General features: G+C 32.3%; 1 protein-coding gene across 1 annotated transcript in view; it reads left to right on the top strand.

The window, feature by feature from the left end:
• The first annotated feature begins 11,497 nt into the window (after positions 1 to 11,497).
• Positions 11,498 to 12,060, top strand: part of LOC111702272 (lachesin) — a 28,203-nt gene continuing 27,640 nt past the window's right edge. The window contains exon 1 of the mRNA XM_023473908.1: positions 11,498 to 11,870. The gene's annotated coding sequence lies outside the window, so the exon portion shown is untranslated. The remainder of the gene's footprint in view (positions 11,871 to 12,060) is intronic.

Here is a 12,060-nt window from a genome sequence, read left to right as displayed (position 1 = left end):
AATATCCTTTGTGGAAACTTTTAATTTTCTTCTTAATCCGCTCTTCTTGGATATCACATGTTAAAAAAGATGCGTTTGATTACAAATACAGATACGATCATACGAAGCTATATCGATTGGACTAATGTCCAATTGAAGTCAGCTATTAACAAGCCGACTTTTAGAGCATTATAACAAATATAAATTTAATCATGTTAATATGAACTTATTAAAAGAACATATTTTATCATATTTTAGGACTATAGTCGTTTTGAACGTTAGTCTTAATAAACATTAATCCAAAACTTACGTTCGTTCAATCGATCATTAGTTTAATTGATATGACACCACAATGCGGGAAAATTAAAAACCGGTTTTTCAAAAGTTAAAGAGAGCATTTATAATCTCTGAAAACTAATCTAGAGACTAAATTAGTCATGAGATCATACAAAAAGAGAGGATCAAGCATTGATCTCGATAATTTATAGTTCCCAGCTCAAAAAGCCTAATTTAAAAAAAGAGAATTCCTTCAATAAATTTGAAACCTACCCCAAAATAATAATCAGTTGAACCCTTCTGCCTTAGGCAAGCAAATAAATGAAAAAGTTACAGCTCAAAAATTGCTTTCAGTTAATTAAAATTTTGAGGAATTGAGTTTTTGCTACAAACTCCGGTTTTCTAATCCCTTATTCTTTGCAACACAATGTCGTAGACTTTAGATCATATTTCAAACTATGAATTCTGCACGATCAAATAATCAAAGGTTTACACCATCAGGTTGCAAAGATAAAGGGATTAGAAAATTTGAGTCTGTGGCGAACTCAAATCCTTTGCTTTTAATCTTATGGAAAGAGAAATTTAAAAATAACTGTTTGTGACAATTTATGACCGTTATATTTAGTTAAAATATAGTTGATAGTTTTTTAAATAGTTTTGGATAGTTTCAGGTTTTAGTTTTCTCTCACCTTTGACCCAAGAAACCAGGAAAATGGTGAAACCTTGATATATTTCAAATTATAAATTTGTCTTTCATCTTCGATAAATCAGGAATCTAAAAGTCATAAAACATTTCTTTTTCATATTTTGATGAACCACGATGAAAATGACTCGCGCAATGATCCTGCGTTAGTTCTCTACTTTGTACTGTTGCGGTATTTGTTGATGGAAGACGACAAAATAGGCGGCAAAACCTTACATTCTAAATATATATAGAAGCACCTATAAAACTGTGGAAGACGACATTTGAGAAATTTTATGCGCATTGATGTTGTTTTAAAGCAAACAGCAATGGACCTACATGAGTACACTGCACAATCGCCACGTTTGATGGTCCATGGTCATTCACCATTGTCTTTTCCACAAAATTGCTGGTCACACTGAGCTATGGGTTAAAAATAATTTACTTTACCTTTTAAAATGAAATTTTCCGAATTGAGTGCCAATGTATGGAGTTGAACCAATCTTATTGTTTTATGGTATGTGATGTGTCAGATCGGTATATTGAGATAAAGTGAGAATTCGATGAAATTTGGAATTTGGCTTTCTTCTCTCGTTTTAGAGGGGGAGGGGGGGGGAGATACAGCTAAAGTTCATGAAAGGAATTGTAAAAGTAATATTAAGTGACCCTCCATGCAAAGAAGAAAATGCCCGATTCACAACGGTACACTTGAACCAGCTTTATTTGATTGTTATTCTACGTTTAAAAGTGTTTCATTCTGATGATTCCTTTATGTTTTCCTGTAGGAGAAATGCGCATGTCATTTTTTCACATAAACGACCAATGAAAATATATTTATTCTTTAAAACTGACAACACATTGATATATAATTCATACTTAATCAGCTATACTACTGGTACCCCGTTGATATCTTTGCATGAAGGGGTCATTTGAAATTACGCTTACAGGCAAACCTGAATTGAATTCGACTTTGATTTGGATTAATCTTTTTTAAATCTGATGTTTAGTAAGGCAAAAATTCTAAAACCATTTCACAAAAGATAAATTTTCGACTTCTTATTCATTTTTACAAACTCTTCCCTAAAAGAAGTCAAAAATAAATTTGACTTATTCTCTTTGTTGCAAAAAGAAAACTAAATGAGTTACGAGGTCAAAAAAATTATCTTTTCTTAAAAAATGCACGGGAAAAACGAACCATTTTTAATCGTTAGAACGAACTTGAAAAAACGATCTTTTTTTAATGAACACTCAAATTTTCCAAAACGATTTGGAAAAACGATAGTCATTTTACTGAACTAACGATTTTTTGGAGAAAACTTTTAAAAAAACCGCCGATAGTTTTTACTGAACAAACGATTTTTTTTCGAACAAATTTTCGGAAATACTATCGTTATTTTTACTGAAAGACCGATTTTACTGAACGAACTATTTTATTGAACGATAGTTCAGTGAGAAAACGATCGTTGCTGCCATGCGCCACATCATTCTGAGAATCCATCCCACTGATTTTACCATCCAGCAGACATCAGCCACTTCAGTATTCTTTTCGTGCTACAACATTTACTCTAATAAGTTGGATTATTCCGTTACTTAAATCTATCTCCTCAAGAGAAATAGTTCTTTTTGTTGCATAATGTGATATAATCATCCTACTTTTTCATCAGCAGACCCTGTTTCTTTATTTACTGGGTTGGTTTTCAAGGAAATCTTCATTTTTAAACTCTCTCAAGTTTTCTTATTTTACAGCAATATGTCAGACGCGTTTGCGTGTGTTTTAAGTTATGGAAAATATTTAAATATTAATCTGTTTTCTACGAACTAGTGCAACCTGGAAAGTTCTCTAAATATCTTTATTTGTTTTGAACTTTAAAATTTGTCCTTTTTCATCATTTTCTGCTCATTCCATGGCAGTAAGAGTTTTTTTTCATTTTCACATGAATCAAAATCTTTAATCCTGCAATCCATATAAATCAAGGTCTTTTATCCTATCATTCGATTCATAGGAATCAGATAAGGATTGGGAGAAGGAAAGATTAGGATTGGGAGAAGGAAAAGATAAGGATTGGGAAAAGGAAGGATTAGGATTGGGAGAAAGATAAGATAAGGATTGGGAGAAAGAAAAGAAAAGGATTTGGAGAAGGAAAGATTAGGATTGGGAAAAAAATAAGATAAGGATTGGGAGAAGGAAAGGTTAGGATTTGGAGAAAGATAAGATAAGGATTGGAAGAAAGAAAAGATCAGGATTTTGAGATAGAAAATATAAGGATTGGGAAAAGGAAAAGATAAGGATTGGGAGAAAGAAAAGATGAGGATTGGGAGAAGGAAAATATACGGATTGGGAGATAGATAAGATAAGGATTGGGAGAAAGAAAAGATGAGGATTGGGAGAAGGAAAGATAAAGATTTGGAGAAGGAAAAGATAAGGATTGGGAGAAGGAAAAGATGAGGATTGGGAGAAGGAAAAATAAGCATTGGGAAATGGAAAATACAAGAAATATTCAATGGGAAAATATAAGGAAGTTAGAGAAGGAAAAGTAAAAAAAAGAAAAATGGAAAAAAATTAAGAATTTTTGAAAAATTAAATATAAAAAAGTAAGAATACTATAAGAGGAACAGAAGATAGGGTAGAAGATGAAAAAAGGTATAAGGGAAGGGGGAGGGGATACATACTACATAGTCTTTAAAGTCTGTTAAACATATAAAGAAGGTAATATTTGGACAGGAGTTTATTAGAAATAAAATAGATAAACCCAATATATAAGACATGAAGCCAACTGTTCGACAATTTTAGGTCAATATTAAACAATATTGAATCTTTGGTCAAAATTCAATTTTTTTATATTTTACAGGAAGGGGAAAATTTCAATATCTTTCATCATCAATCTTCATTTTCACTCATTGATAAAGGTTCAGGTTCAGGTTCTGGGTTCAGGTTCAGGTTCAGGTTCAGGTAAGGGCTCAGGTTCAGGTTCAGGTTTAGGTTAGAGCTCAGGTTCAGGTTCAGGGTCAGATTCAACATTTAGATTTGCATTCAGGTTCAGGTTCAGGTTCAGGTTCAGGTTCAGGCTTAGGTTCAGGTTCAGGTTCAGGTTCAGATTCAGTTCTAGGTTGGCGTCTAAGTTCAGGTTAAGTTTCAGGTTCCGGGTTCAGATTATTGTCAAGGTGCAGGTTCAGTTTCAGATTCAAGCTCAGGTTCGGATTCAGGTTCAGGTTCAGGTTCAGGTGCAGGTTCAGGTTCAGGTTTAGGTTTAGGCTCACTTTCAGGTTAACGTTTAAGTTCAAGTTAAAGGGAGTGTTCGCGAAAAATGAAAATATAAAAAAAGACTCATCCTTGTGGGTCATTCATGTAGATGTAGATGTAGATGTAGTGCACTAGTTCTGTAGATAGTGCACTAGTTCTGTAGATAGTGCACTAGTTCTGTAGATAGTGCACTAGTTCTGTTGATAGTGCACTTGCTCTGTGGTTCTACGGAAACCTAAACTACACTAAATCCACCATTTTTTTTGTATCGTGACATTTAAATATAAAGTATTTTCATGAAAAATTTAAAATTAATGGATTTTACTGTGGATTTGCATAAAAGGTTTTCAGCATTTTTTATAATGTCGAGCTTTTTACTCTTTACAGACGTCTCTCCTCATAAAAAAACTACATTAAATGTACTATATAGGGCAACAAAAAAAATTATTTATTTTTTCTTTTCATTTTCTTCCTTACTTTAAACAATCTTTTATCCATAAAGTGTCGTACATCTTTTAATTCCATCGATAAGGGTTAAACTTTTTTTACAATCAGACATTAAAAATAACATTGAAAACAAGAATTGATCGGAGATCTGGTTAAACAACATCAGTTCGTATTTCATGAGAGCATAGCATTTGTCAGAAATGATTTATTTAATGATTTACGAAATATCAATTAATCCTGGTAAATAATATTCCCGCCATTTTGTATTTAAAAGCTGTAAATGCGCAATGTACCTTGCATGCAAAATTATATAACTTCCGCTTAGATATTAATAAACTCTTAGATTATTATAATATATTATTAGGATAGATTTTTACAATATATAGTGTACATTGTACAGTGCACACTGTACAGTAACCACTGTACATTAAACAGCGTACAGACGGTATGCCTGAATATCTGCGGAAAGGAATTGTATATATCGTCTTTCCACTTTCCGAATAAATGGTAAATCGAATATTTATAAATATTCAAGAATCAATTGCTTTCTCTCATAAATCAATTAATCATCTATACAATCTAAGGGTTTCTTAAACTTCAATTAACAGCTATATATATACTACAAGGCTTTCCACCTTTCTTTGTATCCATAAATTCTTTACTGAACAAAGAAGACTTTTAAAAATGGAAAGCAAAGAGGAAAAGAGAAACGTAACCTTCACGCATTTTATTGGATAAATGAAAACCTCAAAAATTTTAAACTAAACAGAAATTTTTTTTTTTTGGCTCGACAAACCTCTCGACTTTTACACTTTTTAGTTTAAACTGCAAAAACGCTACTGTTTGCCTGTGTTTACTATTTACTGTGTCCATTTTTAAATTTTGTAAACATTGCTCTCCCTAGAATATCAATATTGTATACTCCTGATCCTGTGCAAATTTTTTTTAACTTGAGCCAATAAATCTTAGCTTGGCACCTTCAGAAAATCCAATTAATAAATTTAAAAATAATAATCTAGCTTAAAGGGACATAATTTCTAGTGAAACCCTGCAATTGGGATCTCTGATTTCCAGTTTAACAATTTTTATCTTTCTCTGATTTAGAATGAATGACATATCCTTAATTTCTTAATTTAATTTTTCAAATTGTGATTTCTCTATAATAGTAATTTGCTGATGTATGCCTTGATCAGTGAGAATCAAGTGAATGTTTAGAAACACTCAGATATACTGCAAAGATGAGGAAGTCAGCATGAGGAAGGAGAAACGAATGGCATTTTAGAAGCAACAATTTGGCTTAAGAGGGGAGCTAGCTAGGTGTAAAGAGTTGAAAGTGAGACTGGATGGGATGAGACTGGAAGGGTTTAGACTGAAAGGATTGAAACTGGAAGGGTTGAGACTGGAAGGGGTTGAGACTGAAAGGGTTGAGACTGGAAGGGTTGAGACTGGAAGGGTTGAGACTGGAAGGGTTGAGACTTGAAGAGTTGAGATTAGAAGGGTTGAGACTGGAAGGGTTGAGACTGAAAGGGTTGAGACTGGAATGGTTGAGACTAGAAGGTGTTGAGACTGGAAGGGTTGAGACTGGAAGGTGTTGAGACTGCAAAGGTGTTGAGACTGGAAGGGTTGGGACTGGAAGGGTTAAGACTGGAATGTGTTGAGAGTGGAAGGATTGAGACTGGAAGGTGTTAAGACTGGAAGGTATTGAGACTGGAAGTGTTGAGACTGGAAGGGTTGGGACTGGAAGAGTTGAGATTAGAAGGGTTGAGACTAGAAGGAGTTGAGATTAGAAGGGGTTGAGACTGGAAGGGTTGAGACTGGAAGAGTTGAGACTAGAAGGGTTGAGACTGGAAAGGGTTGAGACTAGAAGAGTTGAGACTGGAAGAGTTGAGACTAGAAGAGTTGAGACTGGAAAGGGTTGAGACTAGAAGAGTTGAGACTGGAAGAGTTGAGACTAGAGGGGTTTAATCGAAAGTTTCGCTGAAATTTAAAGGAGTTGTAAAATGGCTAATTTTTAGAACTAAACAAGTTAAACATGATATGTTAGACAGCGAAACTATTTATTCTGTCAAAACTTTAATTCTAATTTAATCAGAATTAATAACGCGACATTTTCAAAATTGAATAGAAAATATAACGACAAATTTATCTTTATGACACGCGGGGCGGAGAGATCTTAAAAGAAAATGAAAATTAAAAGTTATGATTTAAAATTTTTTTTCTTTTCTAAAATTTTCTTAAATCCACTTAATTAAAAAGTAATGTGTTGAACCCACACAGTGATTTAAAGAAATCGGGATTTCATTAGAACGTTTTTATTCTAGTAAAAGTACAGGGCAAACCACAAAATATGAGATTTTAATGACGACCTGAAGATTTTAAAAATACATAGAATTTAGTCATTTGTCGTTAATAAATTTAGCAAAAATATAAAATTGATAAACAACTGCAAGAAAATATATAAATTTTAGAAAAAATACTGAATAAATTTCGCCTAATCGTCTTTGTTATCTCATCTTAAAAAAGCTGTCGTGTCGGCAATGTCAAACCAACATTAACTTTGACGGATAAATCAAATTGAATGAGGGAAAACTGAGTAACTATAATTATACTGAAATACAAACAGCTAGCTGCAATGTCTTATAACCACTATAGTTTCAGTAGAAGTAAATATTTCCATTTACTGTTATAGCGACGATATCTCTAATTGGACAATAGCTAGATAGAAAGATAGATGTTACCGCCATACAATTTCTTTTGGTTCAGAATACGCACCAAACACTTGGCTGAACCCTGATTGGATCAGGCGCCAATGGACTCTGCATACTAGAGTATTAACCATTTGTTCATTCATGACGTATTTTGACGTTTTCATAAAAAAACATGCAGAAGAAAAAACAGATTAAAATTTGTAAGGCCTTAGAGGCCGTATTAAACGAAAGGGAAGAAGCAGTTGAACAATTTCCATTGTGGGGTCGAGAGAGCAATATATAAGTAGTTCAACTATCCGTACTTAGTTCAATTACTCCTCCGTATTCATTAAATCCAACCTCCGGTCTCAATTGTGGCGTAAAAAGGACATTGAAGTATGGTTCATATCTTTGTTATTTACCATTGTAACTAGAATAGTCTATTTTTATCCCTATAGGGTTCGGTACTTTCTGAAATCTCAATTAATGATTAATTTATATATTCGGAAGCACTGGTACACTGTAAGTAGTGTACCAGTGCTTCTGAAACAATGGAGAAATTATCCAAATTAAACACATTTCAAGCTAAAATAACGACGCGCTCTTCCAAAATAAGGTTCTAATGGTATCATTGTGAATTGAACAAGCTCCCCTTTTATTTACTTTTTAAATGGAGGGTTACATAAAACTACAACAGTCACTTTTAACAAACCATCAGGAGATGAAAGAAAATACGACAATTTAATCTTTAATTAATAATTCTTTCTTTATTTTGGAAGAATATTACATTGAACGTAGTTAAACCATTCAATACAGATCAAATATTCATCATTTTTTATAAATAATTAAACTGTTGGAACCTTGAACACACAATCCTTTAAATCTGGATTATTCTAACTTTTTAATCCCAATATTTAATCCTAATCTTTTGATCCCACATGTTTACATACTTTTTAACTCCAAATTTCCCAAACCTGTTAAATACTAAATATTCACAAATAGTTTAATCCCAAAAGTTTACTCCTAACTTTTCAATCCCAAATTTTCCTTTACTTTTCAATCCCATATATGTTTTCAAACTTTAAATCCCAAATGTTGCAAAAGTTTTTCTCTTAAACTTTCTCAAAATTTCACATTCCAAAATCTCCCAAACTGTTCTCAAACTTGTAAACCCCAAAGCTTCCCAAATCTTAAATCTCAAATGTAAAATGTTTGTTAAATTACGTCTACGTTGTCCCTTTAAGCCATTAGTTTTGGTTTGAAACCTATTCTTTCACACATTTTTTTAAGAAATTGAATTGATCTGACTCTGTCCTGTCTTAAAAGGAGTGCAGTGCAGGGGTAACTTCACGTGACGTGTATTTATAGAGGGGGAGTCCGATTCAAAACGATACCCTTACAAGCTTATATGATCAAGTTATATATCATCTCCTCTTTGAGAGCAGGTAGCACATTTCTGCTGTAGGAACAAGCAAGAAAAAGGACTATATCTTCCAAATTATTGATCAGGAAAGTGTACGGTTGTAAATTGGACATTTTAAATGAAGTGCCATGAAATAAAAATTTTCGCAAATATTCAGATTTTTTGTTAAAATTAGGTTCTTTAAATAATTTATGTCCCAATTTATATTAAGTGCTCATTTTTTGTTTGTTTTTCTTCCACTATATTTTTCTGAAAATAAACCCCACTGTACGGGAGGGGTGGGGGGATTGACTAATTATTTGTTGTGTAGATTTAATTGTGTTTGAGAGAAAAAAAAACTTTTTAAAGATCACACATTTTTGTTTCTTATTGGTAAAAATAAAGATAAACCACATCGATAGCTTGTCGAAAATACAAAATATAAATAAATCTTTTTAAACTCAATAAATGTATGATGATATTTTTTCTATTGCTGACTGTAGTAGGTTAGGATTGATTGATGACCACTAATCGGGGATTTCTTGAAGGTTTACGGTAAAGGAGGAGTAAAAGTATGGAGTGTGATTTTATGTTGTTCGAAAATTTTCAATCAAGGGTTTTAGAGAAAAAATATGATTCTCTGGCTTGTTGTTCAGAAACAAATGTAATTATGCAGTTGCTAAACGATTCACAAACAATGAACTTATCCGGTTCCATGATTAGAAAATCAAAATATTTTTGTTCATCTCAATAGCATTTCATTGATTTCTTTGTAATGAATGCAATCTTGAAATTGTAAATGGGTTTTGCTGGTTCAATAAACGAATTTTTACAACTACCGGGTGTACCCCAACGGATAAGACTGTAAAGACAACTAAATATAACAATCCTTTAAGTTTGAATTAAGACTTCTGTCTGGAAGGTGGTCTTTAGTGTATTGTTATATATACAGAGTCCGAATTTATAGAATTTAAGTCGCGGCTTAAATCCACCAAAACTCGGTTTAAATTGAGCGCCGGCTTAAATCTTGAAACATTTGATACAATTTTAAGTGAAACCAACCATAATTAAGCCGCGGCTTAAATTTAAACCGCGGCTCAAATTCTTTAAATTCGGCCTCAGGATTACCAACAGTCGAGACTTTGTTGGTAACCCTGTATAAAAAATACCGTTCATTTTAATTTAATTGCAAATACTCATTTTTTTAAAAACAAAATTGTTCTTAAAACTGAATCTTGAACCAATGGAAGGGGACAGCTAGCTCTAGAATTGCAAGCTAACATTAATTAAAAAAGAAAGAAATCGATCCGAGGAACGTCAAAAGAGTACCTATAGTATGTAGGATACATCACAGTATGAGAGTAAACACACTCTATCAATCTCTCTTTAGTTCAAATGGATTGGATCCAGACTGTTATAAAACGTTTCATAAATTTGTAAGGTCGAATTAAAAGTGTTATAACGTCTACAGCCTTTGCTTTAACCTTACTAACTCACTAACTTTTTTGTAGACCTAGAAACTTTATTATTATTACTGTACTAAGTTTAGTTTAATTTAAAAGAAGTAACATTCAGGGGCGGATACAGGGGGGGGCGGGGGGCATTCGCCCCCCCCCCCTGAATTTGGAATTTTTTGTTCCTATTTTCAGAATAGCTTCTCAATAGCATGCTTAAGGGAAAGAAACCCTAGTGCAAAACAGGAAAAATATCTGTCTTAATAAACTATAATGTGTGGAAAGTTAAAAATCTAGTTTTTTAGTCTTTAGTCATTAATTTTGACTCTTTTTGAGTCTTTTAAGTCAAAATAAATTTCACCTGCGGCGCGATTTTTTGTTCCTAATTATGAATTTTTTGTTCCTAAAAAATCTTGCCCCCCCCCCCTCACTTAAATCCTGTATCCACCCCTGGTAACATTTCAAATTTCTAAAAAAAAATATACTTTGTGACGTTAACCTATAAGCAAATAAAAATACTTTCCACAATGAATTAAAACTTTATTTGATTGAACTTATAATAAGTTAGAATCATGCGGGTTTTATGTAGATTGTATAAACACTCCATATTATAGATACAGGCAAATGATGGAAAATTCTCGTAAATTATTTAAATAATCCTTTGTATTCAAGCATTTATGGATCTATCAATATTGATATTTTTGCCACCAAAATAATTCTCAAAACTAATTTATATTATCCAAGATAATATCTATAATTAATCATATACTATATTTTTTTTAATCATTTAAGAAAGAATTGTGTCATAAATTCATAGAAAACACAATGAATATAGTTAATTCAATTCTGAGCGGTGCACAAGAATAGCTCAACTTTAGGATTACCCACGAAAAATGGGAGTTTAATGACGACCTAAAACTTATGAAAAATGAAAGTTTAATGACGACCTAAAACTTATGAAAAATGAAAGTTTAATGACGACCTAAAACTTATGAAAAATGAAAGTTTAATGACGACCTAAAACTTATGAAAAATAACGTATCTTGATATGATGTCATTTTTTCATTAATATAGCCTTGAAATGATCTATTTAATAAAGATAAAAATAAAGAAGAAAGTTGCATGGAACCATAGAAAAAGATAAAGGTCTCCCCCCCCCAGCCTGTGATGTTTTGTCTTTTGTCCTATCTGCGAAATCTGTGATAAAATTTTAAACGACTTAAAAAATGTTTGCAAAATATAGAAATTTTTTTTTCACTCATTGCAGTTTAATTTTTAATTTTTCAGATGAAAGATCAATGAGTAAGATTGTGAAATATTTGTCCGTAGATCCTCGGTTCTTCAGCGAGAAAACCCTGGTTTCCGAAGTTAAAGAATCACGTTTCAGAGACACTTAAAGAAACCTAGTTTCAGAGACGCTTAAAGAAACCTAGTTTCAGAGACTCTGAAAGAAACTTTGTTTCAAAGACACATAAAGGAACAAGTTTCAGAGATACTTAAGAGAAACAAGTTTCAGAAACCTAAATAGATACAAATTCAAGCAGAAGAAAAACATTTAACATTTAACTTTTAAAACATTAAAAAAAAAGAATCCTGCTTTCGTAGAAAAAAAAGTGAATGAAGTTATAATTCATCTAAAATTAAATAATTAAAAACAAAAAAAAAACTGAAAAGCCCTGAACAGTGAACCATTAAACTAAAGGTAAGAGAAAAAATGTTTTCAGTAATTTAAACTTTTCCTCCTATCCTCATATTTTCTTTGTTTTTTTTTCGTGTCTATCCTCATTCTTTCTCCTCTTCGTCCTTTCTATCCTTATTCTCTCTCCTCTTCTTTCTACCTTTTTCACATTTTTTCTCCTTTTTTTCCTTCCTTTCTTCATTCTTTCTCCTCT

The sequence above is a fragment of the Eurytemora carolleeae genome, unplaced genomic scaffold (genome assembly GCF_000591075.1).
Source record: "Eurytemora carolleeae unplaced genomic scaffold, Eaff_2.0 scaffold499, whole genome shotgun sequence".
Taxonomy (NCBI): domain Eukaryota; kingdom Metazoa; phylum Arthropoda; class Copepoda; order Calanoida; family Temoridae; genus Eurytemora; species Eurytemora carolleeae.
This window is presented reverse-complemented; position numbering and strand designations above follow the sequence as displayed.